This window comes from Cephus cinctus, unplaced genomic scaffold, assembly GCF_000341935.2.
Source record: "Cephus cinctus unplaced genomic scaffold, Ccin1 Ccin1_scaffold1124, whole genome shotgun sequence".
Classification (NCBI taxonomy): domain Eukaryota; kingdom Metazoa; phylum Arthropoda; class Insecta; order Hymenoptera; family Cephidae; genus Cephus; species Cephus cinctus.
The window spans coordinates 550499-573759 of record NW_014333629.1 but is presented as its reverse complement, the minus strand read 5'-3'; the positions used below and the strand labels follow the sequence as shown (position 1 = coordinate 573759).

General features: G+C 38.7%; 1 protein-coding gene across 9 annotated transcripts in view; it reads right to left on the bottom strand.

The window, feature by feature from the left end:
* The window catches only part of LOC107272200 (leucine-rich repeat-containing protein 24), a 170918-nt gene that overhangs the window by 38876 nt on the left and 108781 nt on the right, over nucleotides 1-23261 (bottom strand). For 7 of the 9 annotated variants that reach the window (XM_025089495.1, XM_025089494.1, XM_025089499.1 and 4 more), the window contains one exon: nucleotides 22088-22126. The exons of the other annotated variants lie outside the window; for them this stretch is intronic. The gene's annotated coding sequence lies outside the window, so the exon portion shown is untranslated. The remainder of the gene's footprint in view (nucleotides 1-22087; nucleotides 22127-23261) is intronic. 9 annotated transcript variants of the gene reach the window in all.

Below are 23261 nucleotides of genomic sequence, written 5' to 3'. Positions count from 1 at the left end.
TATCACTCAACCCCCTCTTCACGCTTTTGGCCATTCTCACACGTTCCTTTAGTCAGCCACTCTCAGTTTACATCGTTTACCGAAAATTGCGTACAGGGTCGACACTTTTATCCGAACTTTTATCCCCGCAAGAGAAAATCGGCTCGACTTCGTTAAGCCGTTTCGTTTGCTTCTGTGCGTTCTGAATATCGATTTTACGATCAATCGTAAAATCGTCAATGCGACGCGTCACCGTCGACACGTGGATTTGTCCAGTGGCGCAAAGAGCCCGGCTTAAATCGGTAAAAAGCGATTACCTAACGGCAGAAAAAGAGAATAAAGGGAATTCCTGAAAGAGGAGGATGGAGATCAATTTCAGTAGGACGCCCTGTATAGAAATTGTATCCTTTTATGGTCCTTTTTTTTTTTTTTTTTTTCGTACGTCACTCGATTAATTGTATTTGTTGGCCACGTAGCATATATATATATATCCTTATGTATAAGGATTGACTGATCGTCAAGGGCCCTTCATCGGCGAGCAATTTCAAAGAATCTTACACGCTATCGATTTTACTATCAACCCGAAGGAGGCACCGGCGCGCCATGTATGCACACATGCCGATACGAAATTTACGATGTCATCGGTAATTGCGCACCCGGTCGTAGAAGTTAATTCGCGTCCACTCACGCGAAACCGAGTTTGTTCGTAACAAGGGAGCGAATAGCATAATGCCAAAGCCCGTTAACAGCGACGCGGATAAAATATGCATTGTTGTTAGTCGAGAGTTGAACGTGCTTCGAGCTTTAAATTAATAGAAACGTGCCGTCAATTTCAATATGGCGACTTAAAAAAGTACGCGGGTACTTATGCAGCTCATGGCTATCGCAGTTTCCCGGAATAAAGCGGCGACCAAAGATTTTCCTGATTTTGACAATGCGACAAGAATGCAGCTCGTAATGCTAATTTCCAACGGATTACATTATTACGTAATTTTTTTTTTTAACTATCAGGTAAAATCAAAGTGTTAAAACGACGAATTTATTTATCGCTCTTATCGAAATTAAACTTTGTTATTTCATAATCATGTATACATGTAATGCCGTGTTACAGAGGACTAGAAAGCTGGGAGATTTAGGGCAGCACCAGAATGTACCAGAGGCTTCAAGTTAACAGTCCTAACCTCCTCCCGGCCCCTTATGAATAATTCATACGAGGCAAAACAACGCGAGAGAAAAGAAAACGCGCCTAAAATAGTTAAGGCGAATTCGCGCGAGGTCGATTCTACAAAAGCGTTAAGGTCGCAACGATTTATAATGACCTTTGAATTAGATAATCGTCAATAGGACTTTAATCCCGCGTAACACGATGATCACTCCCTCCTCCATTTCGTTCGGTTTTAACGCAAAGCGAAGGGAAGGAGGAGAAGGAGGAGAAGGGCGGCAGAAGAGGGGACATCAAAGGAGGGTTCGGCATTGAAGAGGATCCATAACCCTTAAGGAAGTCAAGGGAGGTTAAAGTGTTGTTTGGCGAGAAAAAAGAAAAGAAAGAAAAAAAGAAAAGATGAAAAGCAAAGACAAGGATGCTGGGGTCCGGCGAATTAGAGGAAGCTAGGGGGTACGGGGTAGAAAAGAGAGGGGTGGACAAAGAATAAAATATAAAAGGATCGAGAGCAGATAAAAGGAGGTCAGAGGTAAGGATCCATAAAATACTACAGTGAACGGTCTTAGGTTAATACCCAGTGACCATAAGACATATTAAGAAAAGCTTTTATACAGGGTGAGAGAAATTGTTGTCAAAAAAAAAATCTTTTAAAACTCTTGTCCTTTGATAAATAATACCCGTTAACGCATCCCTTGTAGAAGCGTTAGGCAGAGGGTCGTTTATATGGCCGCGCCTCCTCCCCTGCCGCCCCTCCTTCCCCTCTCTTGCCCCCCCTTCCCCTCCAACCGTTATATTGAATATTCTAATTAACGGCGCTCTATTTCATTTCCCACGGGAGGAGCAAAATGTCGGCTGCGTGCCATAACGGATTACCCGGTTGGTTTTTACGCTTTCCTCTGTCACCCATGGGCATTTCCTACTGGCATATTGAAAATGCTTCCTTTCCATCGTTGCGATCCCCGAACGCGGCTTTAGGGTTATATAAACTATAGACCGGTTACAGCGGATACGGCACTTGGGCACGATAGTAAAATTTTCCTGATAACCATATTCCGTACCGAATGCACATTTGATGGCCTACTATGCATAATGGAATGATTGATAGTACATTCTACTATAATGGACACTAATTTGATAGTATAATTGACGGTACGTTATAGTTGATCCTAGTTTGATATTAGATACGTACCTTTGTTATGGTTCATAATGACTAGTGTTTTAATCGATACTGGCACATAGTGCCAGCTGATAAGAGTATAGTCATAGACAGCAGTGCGATCTGCACGACTGACTGGATAGTTTGAATAACAGCTGGAGGTAGTGCGCGACGATAGCGAAGCCTCGATCGTTTCTAATGGGAAATTACGAGCAATGCAATTAAGCGTATATAGAAGAGAATCGTGGCGAGTCACGTGGTGGACCTTTGGTCCGGCAGCAAGTCGCTGGGTGCAGCATCCCACTACTGGCTCCAGCCAGAAGCACGTTATTGCCTTGAACGTTACTACCCCATTAATTCAGCCCATTCAGCGTTGCATTCCTGCATCTTGCTTATTGGAGTGCACACGTCATTCATGGACCATACGTGATAGCAGCTGTTATAGGCATATCAGTGATCTCGCGGGTATTCGATTATCTTAAGATTAGAGGGATCGATGGTTGATCCACCTTTCGACCGATTGACGGGTATATTTGTTAGCGTGCAAAAGATTGTGAATTTTTTTTTAATAAAAAATTTTGGTAATTTTTTTAATGTTAAAAAAATGTAAATATTTACGATTTTTGGAATATCTTTTTTTTATGTTTTATAAATTACGGACGAGGGGGATAGGGTGGAGGGTGGAGGAATTTACAATTTTATAATCTCTCAAAGGCTCTCCTATTACGGGCATTATTCGTGTACCGTGTAGATTCGTTCAGTGCGAAAAGTACATGCAGATTCAGCATTGGGGACAATGCGCCAATTTTCGATTGAGGAATTTTCTGGTAATTTTTGAGGACGTGCGAAAAGTACCAAGCGATATTCTCTCTTTTGGCGGTAGAGAATTCTGGTATGCAATATTACGTGCTCTCGACGATGCGTCGAACTACGCGAACACTACGCACGTTTCTGCAGCCATTCTCGTTAACTGTGTGAATCGCGTATAGATATAGATATACAGTCGTGTTGGCAATATCGATTCGTGGTGGAAAATTTGCACGTGCTATGAGCGGCTTTGGTTTTTTTCTTGCGCTTAGAATCGGTCGAGTCTCGTGAATTACAGAAAACCAACGAGAGTGGAGTGGAAAGTTCTAGTACAGAATTAGGGATTGTTTGATATTTTAGTGAGAAACCAATAATTTGATATCTATAATTTCTATTGGCATAAATTATCGTGACGGTTGTATCAGTTTATTTATGTCTGTGCAAGATACGGATTTTAATACCGTATCGAGAATTGATTGATTGATATAAATTAATTGACTGATCGGAAAAAAATTTGACATTGTTGCCGTGATTGATATGGAAAAACCGGATTTATCAGAGTATTTTTGTTCGAGTAATAAAAATAATAGATGCACATTTTTTAGAAGAAATCTTATGAATAGTGTATTAAACCGATTATCGATGTATATTTATTGAGAAAAATTATTCGATCAGCGGTCACAAGACAAAATTCAATAGGCAGACGTATAAAGAGAAACGAATCAATTCAAAAAATTAATTTTTATCTAAAATCGATTAAATTTTGTAAAAATCAAAGAGAATCAATTATAATTACAATCGTCGAGAGAAACTTGCATAATTTCAGTTTATAATTAAAAAAATTTATGCAGCATCCCGTATCCATATGTATGCATCATTCGTAATGCTGGACGGCGTACGAGTATTAAATAACGATACGTTGATTTCACGCGTTACGTTTAAAATAATTAATTGCTTGATAAAATGACATGAGTGGGAATGGGTATTTACGATCGAAATCGAATATACGTTTCGCACATCGAAACGTATATTCATTTTACAATTCATTGGTGATACGCGACAGAAACGCGAAAGACCCCTTTTATTATTATTTTTTTTTTTTTAATTTGACTTTCGATCCCTTTTTTGTAACTCTTTTATCAGCAATCTTGAGAGCACTGGGGAGTGACGTCATAACCTCAAAACGGCACATGCTAACTCATAATGACGTTAATAACTAATTCTCACGTAAATAACTAGTGCAAGCGTATTTTTCCGACCTCTGTTACACACATGATAAGTTACTGTCAAGTGGAAAAATTAACAAGTAGCTATGAGCTCCATGCAATTTTTTGACACGTATCAAAACATACAATATTTAATAATACGCCTTTAATTATCGATGGCTCCTCAGAAAAGACCCTGTCGCAGTAAAATTGTGAAATTTCCATAAGACACAGAATACAAGATAACACGAATTCTGTGTAATTTATTATTTTCGTCATTCAAGTTGGCATTTGAAACTGTTCAGTACTGCGCGCTCAAAAAAAAAAAAAAAAAAAAAAAAAAATATATGTAAACGAGTTTACGCCGTCCAGCAATTCTTTGGTAGAAAATTACAAGCAAGTATTCAAGTATTGACAATTAAGCCACGACATAATGAACCTATTCAAAGGTAGAAGGAAGAAAATAAAAGAAATCAACATTCCTGATGACCTAAAATGATTACACCATACATAAACCTTTGACCCCGAGATCGAGTTCCTATGTAATTTCGCGCCACTGTTAATCCCCTACAGTCAGTTTTAACGCCGCGCTTGAACCAGGAAAAATATAGTTGAAAGAGTAAAGGAGAGGAAAAAAAATTAAAGAGCGAGAGAGAGAGAGAGAGAGAAAGAGAGAGAGAGAGAGAGAGAGAGAGAGAGAGAGAGAGAGGGGGAGAATAGGAAAATATCAACGTAATGACTCGACGAGTGATGCGTTAAGTGCATCTGCATGTTTTTACACTGTTCGCCCACAACTTGCCAGGAGGAATCATTATTCCAATAGAAATTGCATTATTAGCATATACACGTGGTAGCAGCGCTATACGAAATATTCACGTGATTCTGGGCTACCGGTAGGGTTGGAGAAGCAGCGAGGTCATGGTAAATCGATATTTTAATTAATTATCAGTCGAATACACGTGCAACGTCTTTAACCATTGGTACCAACATTGCATTCAGTTGCATGAATCTACATTGATAACATACAATTTCTTTGGTACTATTTTACATACATATATATATTTTCACTTTCTGATCACATACAAAGTATGTAAGAAAGTATTGCAATCCAAAAAAAAAAATCGAATCCCAGATTATGATGAAAATACATGTTTCGAGGGTCCTAGATCCCAAAAAAAGCATTCACTCATTTCTGTCTGTCTGTGGTAAATTCTGTCCGAAAACACATTAACTTTCCAAAGAGGCTACGGATCGCAATGAAATTTGTTGTGTGTCTTCTGTGTATAAAATGTAGTTTTGAAATTGTAATTGACACCAAAACACCAATCCGTTCTGGCACTTTACCTGAGATGTGAAAAATAAAAAAAAATGTTTCTATCGATAGTCTGATTAAAAAATTACTATGCTCTAGTCTGCTGTGTACAGACCTTTTTTTAACCAGTTTTATGAGAGCCAATAGAAAAGTCTCCTCAGTCTACGTCAATATCTGGACGTAGATACAATAGATACAATTCGATAAAAAACTGAATAAACTAAAAGAATTCTCTATTTCAACTTTATATCACTCAATTCTTAACATCAGGTAATTTCACAACCGTAACGTGATGCCAGTAACAATCGTGATGAGAAAGTCACGCGTTGCGATCACGCCAGTAGCAACTGATTCGCTCCTTTTTTTAAATTCTGGTCCAGCCAAATACACTATCTTCATACTGGCACACATTGACTGTATTATATTTATCAGACAGCCCCATATGATTAGCAAGATACGAAATTGCCTCACGTGTAATTACCATACTGTCCATTAAGATAATGACGTTGGCAGTACTGATAGTTACGATCAGATTAACGACTCAAAGGATTTTAATGATCTCTCAGTAAATCATACGTAACCACGTTGCTTTACGTCAACATGTCAAACGTCATATTTTTCACGTTGCTACTGCGTTATAGAAAATTAATCGAAATATCCGCCACACACCGTAATATGACATTCCTAGTGGCAATGGTGAGTAAAAAAAATACCTAAAAATTATTTTGAAAATTATTATTTCCTAATTTATGGGAAAATAAATGCCACGAGCGTTCACGGAATCGCGTGACAAATTCACGGATCAATGTCAGCCACTACGCAGAATCAGGATATAATTGAAATTAAAAATGATTTATTTATGAGACCAGCTTACACACGACCATATCAAAGAGGAGGCTCGTGACATCTCGTACTGTCCATTTCCCTTATCGTGATCCTCTAGAATCCCCCTCCTCCTTTTATAAAAAAAAAAAGAACCAGGTGGAAAGGTCCAAAAAAATTTTTTGCTATTCTACGACAACATTTTTTACAAGTATATCTAGTTTCCTGTCGTTAGTGGAAAAATAAACTTCATTATAGGCATTTACAGTACGTACAACATTTTTTAACGGTATACACGACTCTGCTTTGCCGTTGTTGCTGCTACTCCGACTGCAAGTCCTTTAAACGTGTAATTAGTTGAAGGGGACAAGACTAAAAGTCCTGACTCTACGCTTCACAGAAATAAGTACAGCCATGCTTATAAAGACGTGGGTGTACGTGGGTAGGCAAAAGGGAAGAGAGCAGATAGAAGCACGTAGATAAGCTACGTTAATTGGCTTTTGTACTTAACTGTATACAGGTGGGTATAATAGCTGCGACGAAACGTTAAAAGTGAATTTTTGTGACAGATCGAAAGCAAGTAATTCTCCGAGCAAGTCCCACGTGGCTTTCTATACAACAGTACCATACAAAGTAAGCACGCACGTGGTTTAGCGCTGCTATACACTACATACATCCAATTTAGCATAACTGTCAGGGTTATTATGAAAAGTCACGCGCGATGTGCTAAACGCTGCAATTGTTAAGATTCCTAATGTAAAGAAAAAGCATTTTACACGTAAACGTAATATACATATATGTCAATTGCACGAAAGATTCAACGAAAATATTCGAGATACGCGTCACTCTCGAGTATTTTTATCAGATTGATAGCGAAGCGGGAGAATGGGGGGGGGGAGGGCGGCAATGCTGCATATGTAGGGATTGGATATTACAAGCAGTTATTTTCTTGTAAAATCTAACTTCTTTATTAAAGGAACAAAATAACATTTAGTATCAAAGAATATTACGACGTATCTATCTTTTGTTTTTTCTCTTTCTCTGCGACGTATCTATCTTTTGTTTTTTTCTCTTTCTCCGCACACACTTCCTACTCGCTCGCCTTTGTTTCACTCCTCTGTACGACGTCCCCACTCTTCTTTCCTCCCCACTCCTTGGTCCTTCCAGACCCTTCTCGACTTCGACATCCCCACTACTGCCGCTGCTGGGTCCTATTCTATTACTACATCCGACAATCGGCCGTCCTGAACTTTGATATCGTCCTCGATATCCTCGTCATCATCGTCAAATCCATTTGCATCTGAATCGTCGTTGGATGACATCCCCACTACTGCCGCTGCTGGGTCCTATTCTATTACTACATCCGACACATAAAATACGAACTACGTGACATGAATAATTCCGGACGCTAAAGCGCTAGTTTGAATATCTAAGTAGACAAATGAATATTTCCATTTTCGAGTAATCAATTATTGCGAGGGACTTTCGGAGAGTCAAAAAAAGAAGCCGATTATAGATTATTAGCCCGGTTTCCCATTACTCATCTGGGACAGCTTCGGCCCTAGGCCTTGATGAGGTTGCCGCGGTATCATGCCCAGGATATTTACGCATCTTTATTGAAGAAAATTCGTTGATTGATAGCAAGAATCGATGACGAGGGACGCTTACGCCCCCCCCCCTCCCTCCAATCTTCGGATTTACTGACTGTCAACCATTTATTGCACAATTTGGACGTCGCGACGCTAATTCCATCACGTTTATAATGAAGCCTCCTCCCTCTCGCTCAATATGTACATATATCCAGCATAGGCCTATCTGTATCAAACTACCTAAATTATGGCCTCTGCAGCGGAAACACCGAGCGGATTAATTTATGGGCAAAATTTACTTCCGGTACCAAGCGGAGGCTTGTAACCTATATATATCTATAATACACCAACATTTTGCAGCTCACAAGTATTTCACTAAACGGTGCACACTCGCTGCTGGTTACGGAGTTGTACTGAAAATTGGCGAGTGCCTTTTTTTAGAATACGCGAAAAAATACATCTCGAGTCGGAATTAAGTTAAAGCTGAATAGTAAATATCGTTTGGAAATTACCTAGCGATAGGATAATAAATTGTCGGGACGTTCTACGACAAAAGCTCTGATCGTATTATTGTAAGTTTTCAATGGTATATAGAAAAAGCTTTGAGAAATCGCGTGAATGCGGCTTTCTCGTCCGCATCGAGTAAACTCGTGAACCCAGTGTGAAAAATAAAGAAGAAAGGCAACATTTTTTTTTACAAAGAAAATAAACAAAGTTGTATTCCGACAATCATGAAATTTTAACTGTCAATTCAAATTTATCGCATATGTACATATCTGGTAGGAAATACGTTCCGAGCTTAAAAACGAAAAGCTGTCATCCAGAAAAATATGGTTTAGAAGTAAGTCTAACCGAAGGAGCATCATTTGTAATTATCCTAAAATAACTAATTTACGTGCTATCAATAAGTATTACACAGGTAGTAAAGGTCAATGGATTTTTGTGAACTTTGTCTGGCTTGTAAAATTTACAGGATTCTGTCACAGTCAAGTTATATGTATACGTTATACCATACGATATGTCGGAACATAAATTCTATTATATAGATATACGCGTGTATATCTATATATTATATAGGCACACTACTGTGCAGTCATCTCAAAGCTCAAAGCTGTATTAAGCTCTCGCCTTGAGGAGCATAGACATACATAACATAACTACGTCCCGCCACTCTCTCCGCCTTATTACCCGATTGAGTATGCAGTAAGCAAACTCCCCAGGTACCTGCATACATAGCACGAACCGAGTATAGATGTATAGTACGTTGCTAGTAAATTCTGCATGTTTTAATCCCGGGAATTAGGCGAATGAATTAATTAGTGATATCAATAAAGCTTTCGCAGCAGGTAATGACGATTAATTAAAAATCATTACGCGGCATTAAGTTTGACGTATGTGAAAAAAAAAATATTTAATCAATCAAATAATCAATCAATAAAATAAGATAGTACATACAAGTTTTTTAGAGACGAGATTCGTACGTTAATCATGTGAAATAGGAGATTCCAAATATTCGGCGAGTGCACGTTGAATTATGGAAATATGATGATACCGTAAATCAGGGGAACTTCGTTTTCCTATTTTTTACATAAAATTCGTTGAGCCGATGGTGAAGAAAATTTTTCTTTGCATCGGTCGACGCGAGGCTCTCGATTTTATTTATACGTTTTTAATGAAAAGAAAGAAAATATAATTGCAAAGGATAGAAATGACGACCATTAAATTATTTAAATGTACTTTGGTACCTGGTTGCGTTCGTTTAGCGCGAATCTCTCATCGATATTCGCAAAGAGATTTTTTCTTCTTTTTACTTTGTCCTATAATTATTGTGCCGTCACGTCGGACGTTCGCGATTAATTTTACGGATACGGAAGTAAAACCTGACAAAGTGTGTAAAGCGAGAGTTACGAGAACGAAGAAACGCCAGGAATACGTAAGGCAAGAGAGAAATTGCAGGGAATAAAGCGGATAGAAAAATTAATGGGGGAATACCGTATGTTATGTTTTTTTTTTTTTTTTTTTTTTTTTTTTTTTTTTTTTTTTTTTATATATATGAAAGGTGTAAAAACGGATTAATCCAATTTGAAGAATGACTGCGTGAATTATGCATATTATCCATATTCCTTGATTGGAATGAATCATTCAATGACAGTGGGAATGAATGAGGGGGGGAGGACACCCCCTACCCCTCACTGGCATTACAATTACCTTGTGCGCGTCATTTTCTCTCATTTTCTTCTTAATGCTCTTAAATTTTTCTTAACTCTCCCTCTGCTATCTGCATCTTATTTTTTGCTATGAAATCAGGAAAACTTGATCTACGTGATATTTTATGTCGCCGGGATGATTTCAATAAGAACGTGACAGCCTTGCGAGATCAACGAGGACGGGATTAAGGGATATGTGGGTGGAAAAGGGTGGAAAAAAAAAGAAAGAAATGGAAAAAGGTTAAAATCAGAGAATAAGATGTTTTCCAAAAAAAGGATAGAATTATTAAGTAGGTACTGCAATTGTGGAAAGTAGGCGAAATCTATATGTTCGTTGGATAATTTTTGCAATGGGCAATGATTGCGGAGGTAGAAGCTGGCCTTAATAATTGGAGCTTGTTGCGAAAAGTATTTTATAGATATAGATAAATAGACGTATAGATATACAGATATAGTTATGCCATCTAAGCATCCACTCAAGCCGCATTTTCAAAGTAATGGAGTTCGGCGTTACGGGGTTTCGATAGTGGCAATATCAGGGGCACTCTTTATTGCTGGATTTCGAAATGCCCCTTTGATTCTGAAACGAGTAATCGGATTGCGATAATCCTGATTAGATATTAAAAAAAAAAAAAAAGGATATCTGGAGGAGTTCCCAATAGGTAATCCAGATTGATGTCGATTGTCGCGGCTAATATTTATTTGTTATCAAATACGTATTTACGTTTTTTTTTGTGGATTTACTTTTTTTTATTATATTCATTTTTCATCAGTTCACTGATCATCAGACAAAACTGATTAGATGCAATTTTCCAGTAGCAATTTCCAAATTTTTTTCAAAAATAATTTTTTTCATCTAATTCACGTCACAGTCAAGCATTATATATGTATATATATATATATCAAACCGGAAAATATAATGTCTGTGAATTAAAACGTTATTATAATTTTCTAAGATTCAATATCCGTATTACGCGATAACTGATTCTGATAATTCACCCTTTCGTGACATCCACGAACGAATCAGTTAATCACGAATGCCTATGAATAAAATTATAAATGTACGATTTAAGTCTTTGAATATAACTGATATCGATTTCGCACTAAATCGAGTATTAAAATGTTACAATGAAATGGTGCCATTGTAATCGGATGCTGGAGCAAGATTTCTACGTACTCGAAATACATAAAAGACTAATTAAAACTGAAAACTCATCAAATTAATACGATACGTCAAGTACCTACGAATGGCAAAATGTCACTGACAACTATGACAGGTGCTTAAATTCCGATACAATTATACCAATAACCCACTGTACGTATGGATAAGCCTAAAATATATTTTCATCTAATTCCCATAGATAAGAAACTGCATGACTTTCAGATAAGAAACTTCATCCCGGCACTGCTGGTCTAAATGATATCAATAACCGAAACACGTTACCGTCAAGAGGTCGTATAAAAATAACCAACCGACGTATCCAAGTAGATTGAATCAATCGAGGCTCATCGCGTAACGCGAAGATGAAGTCTTCATAGTCCGACATATTTAGAAATACCTAAGATAAAAAGAAAAACCATAAAATCCAAAGTATAATCGATTTATGAACAAATACCTATTCACAGTATACCGTATAATAGAGTATAGTAAATACAGCATACTCTACTATTCTATAGTATAATACAGTATAGTGCATACTGTACATACGTAATTCAATAATTATACACTTAAAATCCAATCCCATGAAACTGACTCTAGATTATCATTAACGCGCCCATCATAATTCATCTTCATTTATCAATCCACTCGTTATTCTCTCTCTCTCTCTCTCTCTCTCTCTCTCTCTCTCTCTCTCTCTCTCTCTGCCCCCCCCCCTCTCCCTCTCATCTTTTATAACATACAGACCATTAACCTGCACCCTGCCACGAGGTATCGGCAAAGTTAACTACCTACCCATCCCATGGTATCGATTCTACTTATTTTTTACAATTTCAAAACGACCCTCCCCCATCCTCCCCCTCCTCCCCTGCAAGAGCTGACTCGGAATTGTCACAATGATAAATCTTCCGTCCTGCTACGTATGACGGTTATATTCCATCTCGGATACGTGCTCGGTATCTTTTACTATATATGTATTACAGATATAACGTGTCGTATACGTCCTATACATTTTATACATATATTCTCCCCATATGCATACATACATATATAAACTTTAAAGGAAAATCGAAAAACAGTGCAAAGGTCGAAGGTAAACAAGAGGATGACCCTAAAGGATCCAACGTAAGTAAATAAAGTACGGCCGTACATATGTGCACGTACTGATATACTATGGTACCGCTTCCTATCTTTTTTATTACGCATATATTAGATACAGCATGTCGTGGTTCATACGAAGGAACATGAAATGCGTAAATGTCAATGGAATGCGTAAATGTCAAAACACGTGCACGGGACGTAACGGAATCCCGACGGTGGACGCAGAAGCCGACGGGAACGATGTTGCCATTCCGGAATGCCTTTTGCGGCTGCTGTGCACATAATCAACAACACATCCGCAAGTTTTGGGCTGTAATGCGATTTGCAGCACGACGGGTTTGTGTTCCAGTGCCAATTCGCGCCGTTCCGTGTGACGGGCCCTTGGCTCGTCGGTATATGATATGTGTGTATATATATATATATATACATAATGCATTTAATTTGTATTATTGCTTGGATTCTCAAACAGGTTGGGATTGTTGCAAGATACATAAAAAATATATATATACTGGCAATTGAATATTAACAGTTTGCTAAAGGTTTTTTTTTTTAATTTGCACTAAGGCAAAAGCTTTTTGGATACCTTGTATCGTATTGAATTTTGAATTTTATTCCGGAAATTTGTATGGGGACTGTACGATAACGTTATTACCTTGCCAATCTTGCCTTTGTACCTCGGTTAACGTTTGATAAAATGGCTCTTGGGACAGGTTTACGCGGCGCACGAAGATTGCTAGATTTATAACGATAACAGTGATAAGGCTCTTCGTTATATCGCGAGATTTCAGGTCGCTGCCCGGTAGAGAAGCGCATTAAGAACTGACCAGTGGTTATCAACTGCGGTTAAGTGATACGTGTCTGTGTTATCGGTACGTGAAGTTAGAAAAAAAACAATTTACTTCGTGACAACCCTAATTACCTTGTGGACAATGTTGGAGCAGGAATGAACAAACATAATAAATAAAATGTTCAATCTAATCACGAGAGCGCGCAATTAAAATCCACCGAAAGAAAAAACTTCCAACCGCTGTGTACACAGGGCCCTTGTTGTACGTACCCGGTGTCCGAAGAAAAAATTAAGAAACGCAATTTCACAGAAGCAAAGCTCGAAGGTAAACTTATGTAAAACTTGTGCTCTATTTGAACAAAGAGGAAAGACATTTATTTATGTATAGCTATACTACCGTATATTACAAAACGAAAGACTCTGTATATAAATATATACGAAAGATGAAATATCCGTCATTTTTCCAACGGAGAACACGCGGTATGTATACACCGTAAAACCTCAAGTGTCCACGTGTCAGAATTTTCTTATTGTAAAAAAAAAATAGATATCCATGTGAAATATACCCAGTGACAAAAATCAACAGGATACCTTATTCATTTTTCAACAGTATTCGACACGTCTCGGTTGCCCAACGACGCGCCACATCGATACGAGCCGATCGAATTCCCCTCGATTTCTGGACAAGACTCCATAAAACCGTTAACTCGCCCGACGCCATGGATGCCTTCGCGTATAACGTCCAGTCATTTATTTCATGCTTCTCCAGGCATCATTTTGATTTATACCGTCGATAATCCTCAACGATAAATCGTCCTTGGATTCCTGCCGATTTATCACGATCGATTCTGCCGGTTGGCAGCCCTCTCCTCCGTGTACACGTTATATACACGCACCGTATAGTTCAATACAGTAATAGGTTCAATAGTAATACATAGGTTCAACGGTAAATACGTAAAATCGTGACGGAGCAAGGATGCTGAAGGCAGGGATCGATAGTCAACGGTGAAAGTCATTCGTATTAGGAAAGACCGTACTGATTGGCTGAGGAAGCTGGAGCGCATCCTCCCCCAAACCGAAAGTGGTTTCTACGGTTCATTTTAACAGAGTCTGATCGCGATCCCTATAGCCACTCTCGTTAGGCGTACATGCGCACACGCGTACATACAGGGTGGGTGATAGGTGGGCGGAGGGGGGCGGCGGCTGGTCGTAGTTAGAGGAATTTCAAGAGCTTAAATTCCAGATTCTCTATCATCTTCAGGAATTTTGATCCTTTGCGATCTTCCTACCACACAGCCAACGTACTTCGTGTCCATGTTCGATGTTAGCCGTGAGCAAAGTTCGTAGGGACCTTAGGGCCGTTCAACTCTTGCTAGTAGAGAGAGGTTGGGCTAGGAGGCGGATAAAGGATATGAGAATAGGTGGATCTGCACGGGGATGAGAATGTAAAGGCGAAATTGATATGTGAGGGAAACTACGCAATTCAGTATTATGAGTCACGGGTATCTATACTGGGATCCTTTATATTTATTTGTGAAATTAATGACCAATAGTTTCTACGTAACTTCTGTGTTTACTGGTACGTAACGTGGCGCAGTGGAATCGCGTAAAGGGAACATCGTGCAATTGATCGTTAAAGGACGACGAGGAACTTGGGATCGTCGTTATTGGCAAATATCGTGCGATACCCTGGGTCTGGTTTAGGGTACGGTAGGTCAGTGATAATAATAATAATAATAATAAAAATAAATAAAAGCGGAGTTCTGAGTAGATTCTCGTTATCGTAATAATTCTTGGGATTGCGTGATAAGAATTTTCTTTTGTTTTCCAATGATATATTTACATGGGATTCGGGTATACAGCAGATATACGTGGGTTATTGGGATCATTACTTGTCTATTAGGATATTCGCGCAGCATCCGTTATTGGTATTTCGTCATTGCTGATTAATGAAATTTAATCATTGGATATATATGAGGTATCGGGTCTTTTTTCGCACGGATGGTATATATACAATACTGACCGTGTGATTTTTAGTCCTTTTTATTATTTCCGATGACTTTAAGGCGTGATGTGATCCTGAATATACAAAGAAAAGTAGTGTTTTCGTAGACTTTGTTTCTAGAATCCAGTGTATTGAAAATGAAAGAAAGTCATTTTTTTCGGTTTATTTTTCATTTCATCGATTATTCATTATTTATATTGTTACGGATTTTATTTGCATTTCTATTTCGGTCAGTTGAATTATAATTTTTATCTCTATCCTGTCTGACCGATCACGACTGATCACCACTGATACTAGTCACCCACCAAAGGGGATGAACGTAACTCGTTTACCCCGTCCGAAATCGAAATATCAAGCAGTGCGTTTACTACGAAGAAAAAGGGCGAAAAAAAGGCAACAAATTTTCCCAAAAATACATCGTACCATGCTAATCCGATAATCCCAGCAGAAGTAACGAGGTGGCTTGTCCACAGTGACTTTAGTATCCCTCGATAGGCAGACGCAGATTAATGCTCCTGTAAATAACAATAAGTCTATTCAGTCTTTTGAAAACGCGAAAAATCGTGTCTCCATGACTTTTTTTTTGGAATTTCGACAAAGCAACGTCGTTAAGGTACGATCCTTGATTGTTAAAAATATAAATATAAATATCAAATCCAAAAGGCATCTAAGAGACACAACCAATCCGACCAGCTGGATCGAGTGTGTTTCGATGATATAATTGAGCTTTTCGAAAAATGCACTATAAATTAACATTACAGTTTACGTCATTATTGTTTATCCAGTCGTTGAAAACAGACTGAAAGGTCAGTCAAGGGAATGCCAATAGTCACGAAAGCAAATTGTACAGCCTTTAGAGAAACTTGTTGCCGAATTCCGATCAATGTTTACAAATTCAAAATCACGAAACTGCTTGGACGAAAAAGAGTCGAAATAGAAAGAAACCAGGATGGAGCCAAAAGATCTCATACGTATGTGGCCACATGTGTACTCTGTGCACAATAGATAGCACTATAGGTCGATGTTAGCAAAAGGTCTAGCAAGTGGATTTAGCTGCGACACGAACCTGGCCACAATAAATTCCCATGATACCTACGTAGGTTACGTAACACGTGCGAGTTATATCCACGTAGTGTATATATCCAGTATACAATAAAAAAAAAGGCAAAGAATCAAATGGGGTCCATGTTGCGTGCATTCGATCATAGAAAAAAGTCAAGAATAAAAAATATATTATTCTTATCAATTTAATAAAAAAATAATTCCGAGCAATAGAATAGTCCAAAAAAATAAATGAAAATTTTTTACAAAAAAATCAGCGGCGAATATAATACATTTTTAGGCATTCTCACGTGGAATAAATTGTGCAACGTGTATTTGAAAGGAAACCAAAAAAAAACAGTTCAAATCTCTAGTTACCCCTGTATAAGCTGAGTCAATTTCTTCGAGCAAAAGATGTATGATGGATCACCCGATATACTTATGGGAAGACGTGGTACTATACTACGATACCTGCTGTGTGAATGCAGTGTGTAGGTGATAGGATCGATAAGATTTACTTTCTTTACCTTTTCCCTATTTTTCTTCTTTCTAATAAGACGAGCTAAGTTGGTTAGCGTGTTTCTTATCCGTAGATTCTTGTTAGAGCTTTCCGAGTATTTAACAAAGTTTTTTTTTTTCCAATACGTCACTCCGTGATCCATTAGTTAGCACGTGGCAACCGAATGCTCCATCGTAGATTGCCCATACAAAAACAAGTATCCCGTATAACCATACAGAGTCATAGAAAATAAAAATTAACCAAGCTGATTAAACCAACATAGACACGACAACGGGAAAGTAAAAATTGATATCATTTTTTTACGTCAGTAAAAAAAATCAATTGAACACGTCATACAATGCTTTTTTGGATGACCTGTAAATAAACGCGATAAGATCAAAAAAAAAAATCGTACAGCAAACAGTTACGCGATTGGCAGAGAGTTAGAAAGATTTGTAATCGAAGAGACCAAAAAGGTTTTTTTTTTTCTTTCTAAAATATTTTACACAGCGAATTTCTGTTCGCCTGCATCACGGTCGATTACGAACATGTGATAATAATTTCGTACAGCAGTATTCACCGTGGAGGATTCGTATTATCAGCTGTTTGCATATTAATATTAAAAAAGCTTTCATACATCCAGAAAGCACCTAATGGTTACTTTATTGAATTATCAAGCCAATGCAAATAAGTCGTATCTAATATCTCTATATATAGAGATATACACGTGATGCAAAAATACTACCGACTCAAGACCGATAAACAAACTACTAGCGTCAGTCAGACAAATATCTTGTTATCAGTAGCTGCCACGAACGTCCAAACCTCGTAGACACGGAAAAGATCATTTATTTCAGCGATGTTTATCATGCCACGGTGTATATACAACAGCGGCCAGAAAGGAATGGAGTTGTTGGCCAACGATTTTTCTTCATATTTCCGCTAGAAGTATCCTGAGCTCATCCTTCATTCCTGTTCGGCATAGGTTCGGTTTTCTTAATTAAAAAGTCAGCAAGCGACGCGCATAGAATAATATCCTGTCAATTTGACGAAAGTCTTTATTGCAGGTAAAGGGGGTATGAAAAATTTTAAGGAAGAAAAAAAAAGCACGTGTACGATTCAATTTGTCGTATAATTTCGATCCTGCTCGAAACTGACTTTTACATATATATAGGGTGATTCATAATAAACGTACGACCTGAAGATGGCCTCTACCATAAGCACATGGTTAATCCCTTGGATTGGTAAAAAGAAAAATTTCAGCATTTACGAAATTTACACGTACGAACTCAATATTTAATACCGCATTTAACAGGCCGAACGAATGTATAATGGCGAATTAGCATTTTGCGTGTAAAATCGTAAACTGGGGTTGCATGAAAATTTATTAATAATGCATCGCCCGCGTTGCTCCTTATCTCGCGTTCTTTTCAAATAGCTACCAGCCAGACGCATAACTCCCGAAGGGACTTTACAGTCGGCCGGACGTTGGCTAATCGCGTACATGTGAACGCGGCAAGGAATTCGCTAGAAAAAAAAACCATCACAGTCCTTGGAGTCGGTCGTTCGAAATTTCTCGGTATTTCCACAAAAGCGGAAAAAAAAGCCATAACGTGAAACGATCGCTCGTACGAGCATGGGTAAGCAATGACGTCATTACTTTTTCCGGTAAGCCCAATGAAAACACGCCGTTGGTCAGGGACAGTCATCGGTTTCCGTAGAACGAGATGAAACCCTTTTTTTTTTTTTTTTTTTTTTCGAAAATTGAAATATCCCGTCCAATGAAAATTCAGGTTATATTCTCGTTGATCCCGCGAGCGACGTATTCCATAGCGCGTCGTTAGTAAAATCGCATGTAACGACACAGCCAAAACAGTTCCGGCTCGGCGATACGAAAGACCGCGTAATTATCCGGGATCGAGCGGAGCTCCGAGCGCTAATGAAATTGTCGATACCTGCGGTTTAACGCAGCTGTCGAAGGCTCCGCGTGATAAATGATAAATAACGCGACGGACTAAGCGAGGACTGAACGTAAAGCTCATACGCGCAGACGGGGTCCGACGGATGGCGGGAAATTTGAAATTAACAATCCATAACAAAAAAAAAATTAAAGCACTTGGTTAAAACGTGAAGGAAATTGATATATTAAAAAAAAAAAAAAATGACATCCCTCTTTCACTTAATCAAACCCACGTGTGATTAAACGGCTGTCTGATAAAGGAGATAAATAAAAATTTCGCTGATATTTAAAAAAAAAAAAAAAAAATCAACCCAATAAATTATAAAACTACTCAGTCATTCCAATTAAAATAAAGCTCCGTCGAGAGGCAATAAAAATCTTATCGAAAATCGTTAAAAAAACCTCTCACCTCCTCCACCACCTGATATACGTGAAAAGGTAATTTTTTTAATAATACACAAAGTCCACAGCTACGTAGGAGGTACGGAAGCGCCAAAGGTACTGAATCTGAACTCGGCAATAATTCAGAAAACGTGAACTGAGAGAAGGCTTCTCCTCGCCTACCGATTTTCATGTAAAACGAAACACGCCAGTGCGGACGCACGGCGTCGACGTCTCGAAGCCCGACTGTGCGTTTCAGGTAGATCTGGAGAATTGAATGCTAGGTGCTCGTGTAACCTGGCGGGTCTGCAGGTCGAATCGGAAAATGAATAATCAATCTCTATATGGATGCCAGTACCTATATGTATAGTCGGAGAAATACGTGTGTATTGTATATTCATCCCCTGCCTCACAGTATTCCACCCCTATGTATACTAGAGTCTACTACGGGTACGTAGCTAAACACTGACTGCGTCCATACAAACACGGAAGTGTGTCGAAGTCTTCGCGTCTGCAATGTGGTTCTATGGCATAAGGCATGTGGCAGTGTACACATGCTGTAGCGTGTAACACGTAGCATGCACGATGTAGCACGTAGCACGTAACACGTAGCGCATAACACGTGACGGCATAGGGGGACGTCCCGTATAAAAGCTCCGTCCGTAGAGCTTAGAAGATTTCGCCTTGCTTTTTTCAGTTCTTTCGGGGGAAATGCCGTCGCGTGCTAACGCATTGTTAGAAGGGACTGATTAATTTTTGCATTCTGCTTGGGAAGAAATTACAAAAAAAAAAAAAAAAACAGTTAAAGAAAGAGAAAAAAAAGGTCCAAGAGACCACGCGACAAATACATATTGTTTTTCTAGCGAATGCCTATAGATGGTGATGCCCTGATTGGTTTTTGCCTAGTGTGCTTTGGGTCGTGCCACAGTTACGCTGTAGAGACTGTATAACGATACCGTGGATGATTTAATTACGAGATAATGATTTGTTATGGACAAGGAGCGGGGGGAGAGTATTTTTGAAAATTTTTGAAAATTTCTTGGTTGTTCGATGATCAGATGTATTATTTAATAATTAAATTTATATTAATAAAAAAATTATTCTCGCCTGATATCATTGACTCCTGAGAGTCCATTCACGATTGTGCCATTTTATGCGGATCGTCGCGAGAGACGAATAAAATTATCTCGTATTTTTCTCAATCAACCCCTCGACCACCCTTCTGCGCCTTTATACGCCTAAGATAAATCGTCGTCGTTTCAGATTAAATGAGTTCGTCGTTCCCAGCGGGAATGAGAAATTAAACTGAATGTACCGTCGCCGGTCGCGTATTGTGGATTCAACACATTATTTACAACGAGGTTACATTCGACGGGATATCTTCATGAAATGTTCAAAGATTTACCTACCACTCGCATTAATTAAACCAAAAATGGAAGATCGCTGATTGCTCGCTCTTGATGACACGTCAACCTATGTTCAAGAGATACGATAAAATTCATATAACAGGCTTATCTGATATAAGCGTTCGATCTAAAGATAACGAAGATCGGTTCTCTACCGAAAATCCTATAGAAAAAAAATTGCTGACCTTGAATAAGAAAATTGATAAAAAAAATTTCCTGAACGTAAGAGAAAACAGATCGTCCCTAGAAATTCTTATTGGAAACGCACCCTTATCGCTCGCCGGATACCGCTATTTGTTTTGCACTATGGGAAAGAAGCCTTTTGCTTTATGAATTTTGCGAATAAGTAGAGGGTCTAAGAGCACCAATTCGGGGGGATGGTTTATCAACCTTTGACCCACGAAAAATGGCCCGAGGCACGGTGTAACGCCGCGGTGACGTTGTGGAATTCATCAAGGTCGACGGTCGACCTGATTGGTTGGCATGTAGCTGAAACTGAAGGAGGAACTATATGCAATCGATATACCGCAAAAAGAAGAAAAATTTCCTTTCCAGATATTTGCCTGTAGCAAATTTAATACGACAAAAGCTGAGATTTTTCTAAAATTATATAATGAATATTTTATGCAGGTGCTAGCGGCAGTATATATACGTATACGAAAGAGCGACAACTAGAGTCGATGAAAATAATTATGACGCAATATAAAAATTGTTAGTTCCCTAGAAAGAATCCGTATCAAGAATCAACGTTCGAGCTGCGAGTTAAGCATTATTTCTTTTTTGTCGATCTTTTTCTTTTTCTCACTTCTTTTCCAGGGCTTCGAGTTCTCCTTAAGATATTCCAGGGCTGTTCGCAGCTTTTCTCGCTCGAAACTTTTTCTCTGGAATCGACGTATACTCTCGTAAAATTAATTATTTCTTATTTCTGTTTATTCTTCTCTTGATTATTTTTTACGACTTTTGCCATACACGTTTAATACGCGCGTGCATATTCATCTTGAAGGTACCAATTGAAGTTTTCTCGTAAATTGAATTTCCAATTCGCAGCCAACTTCACTTGGACCGCTTCACCTGAATATATATAATGAATCCTGTGTAGAGTGTTTTAATATTATATATATAAAGTTATTCAGGCTAAACGCAACGCCTGAAGCATGACCATTTGATTAGTACGGTGAAACTACCTGTAGGTGGTCCATCCGTACTGAATCGTCCTGTACATACTATACGTAGGACAAGCGACGTTTTCAGCTGGCAATAAAAAACAAAATTCTCCAAGTCCGAATACAGAGAAGAAACTGTAATAACGATTGCGCTCTGAATATTTCAAGAGATAAATTAATCATATGAAGCAGCCACGTAGTGTGGCATATAGGCTATCCTGTAAAATTTTTAGATAAATCTTTCGACTCCAAAAGGCCAAGTTACACGATACCGACGTTAATAAACGGCAGTATACAGATAACACGAGACAAGCAAATTTAACGTGCCAATAACAGTTCGAAATACCTTTACGCAGCTTCGAATGATCTGGACCGCAACGGGAAGCTGTAACAGAAAATTGTCCACCGTGAGTCCTCATTATCCTCTTCATCGCTCATACAATTTAAATTCACGAGAAACGACGGGGAAATTCACGAGGCCGTAAAATGACCAGCATCGGGCGTCGCGACGACTCCGAACAGTCAATTTACAACAACGTGAATCGAATGAAATTGCCCGTAGTAGTATCTACTGTGACGCAAATTTTATAATATAACTTATTCGCCAGTGCTATAAAACTGAGACTAAAGCGGAATCTAACCCCAAAGTCTACTCGCCGAGAGGCAGCTATCCCGACGCGTTTTACGCCACAAATTTAATGCTCTATTCCCACCGGGACGCGATACCGAAATTTACCGACTGGGCGCCAGACAGTTGCGTCACGTAACGAGACTACGAAAATCCCCGAAAAGAATAGAGGAAGGCAACCGAACTAACTCAGATGAGGGAATGACAGAGGGGCAGGGAACGCCAAGGTGTTGGTGAGGTAGCCAGGAAGAAGAGTGAGCACCAGATATAGAAAACAACAACAACTGCCCTTTTATTCAGGACAAATTTAGAATGCGATAGTTAACAAATATGAAATTCCGAAACAAGTGAAATAATAATCTTAACAAGGTTCAATTAACGAAATACGAAATATAGAATACAACATGCCAAATACGAAATACAAAATGCAAAACGATACGTGAACTCTCGAGAAGCGAGACGAACACGTTACAATACACGCGACGATACACGAGTTCCCGAGAAGCGAGAACACGCGGATTCTCTCTGTTAGGTCTCCAGGGTCACGAGACTTTGCGCTATGGAAAATTACAATAAGCCAGAAATATTAAATGATTCAGAAATAAATTCGATACACGGAATCTTTTCCAGGCTAGTGGTACGATACTCAACCCTAGGCCGATGCCTTGGGAAAAGGAATGATACGCGAGAAAAGCTAAGATATTAGCCGATTGGAAAAGCTTCCGTGATTCGTTACAGGATTCTTACCGATAATTAGCGAAACTACTCGACGACCGACCACGATAGTAACTCAGCAGAGAATGAATGTTCAGCAAATTTCACGGTAGGGCAGGACCTGTGTCCCCACTAACTATCGAATGTAGTGCCCTCAAATAGCCAATTAGATCCTCAG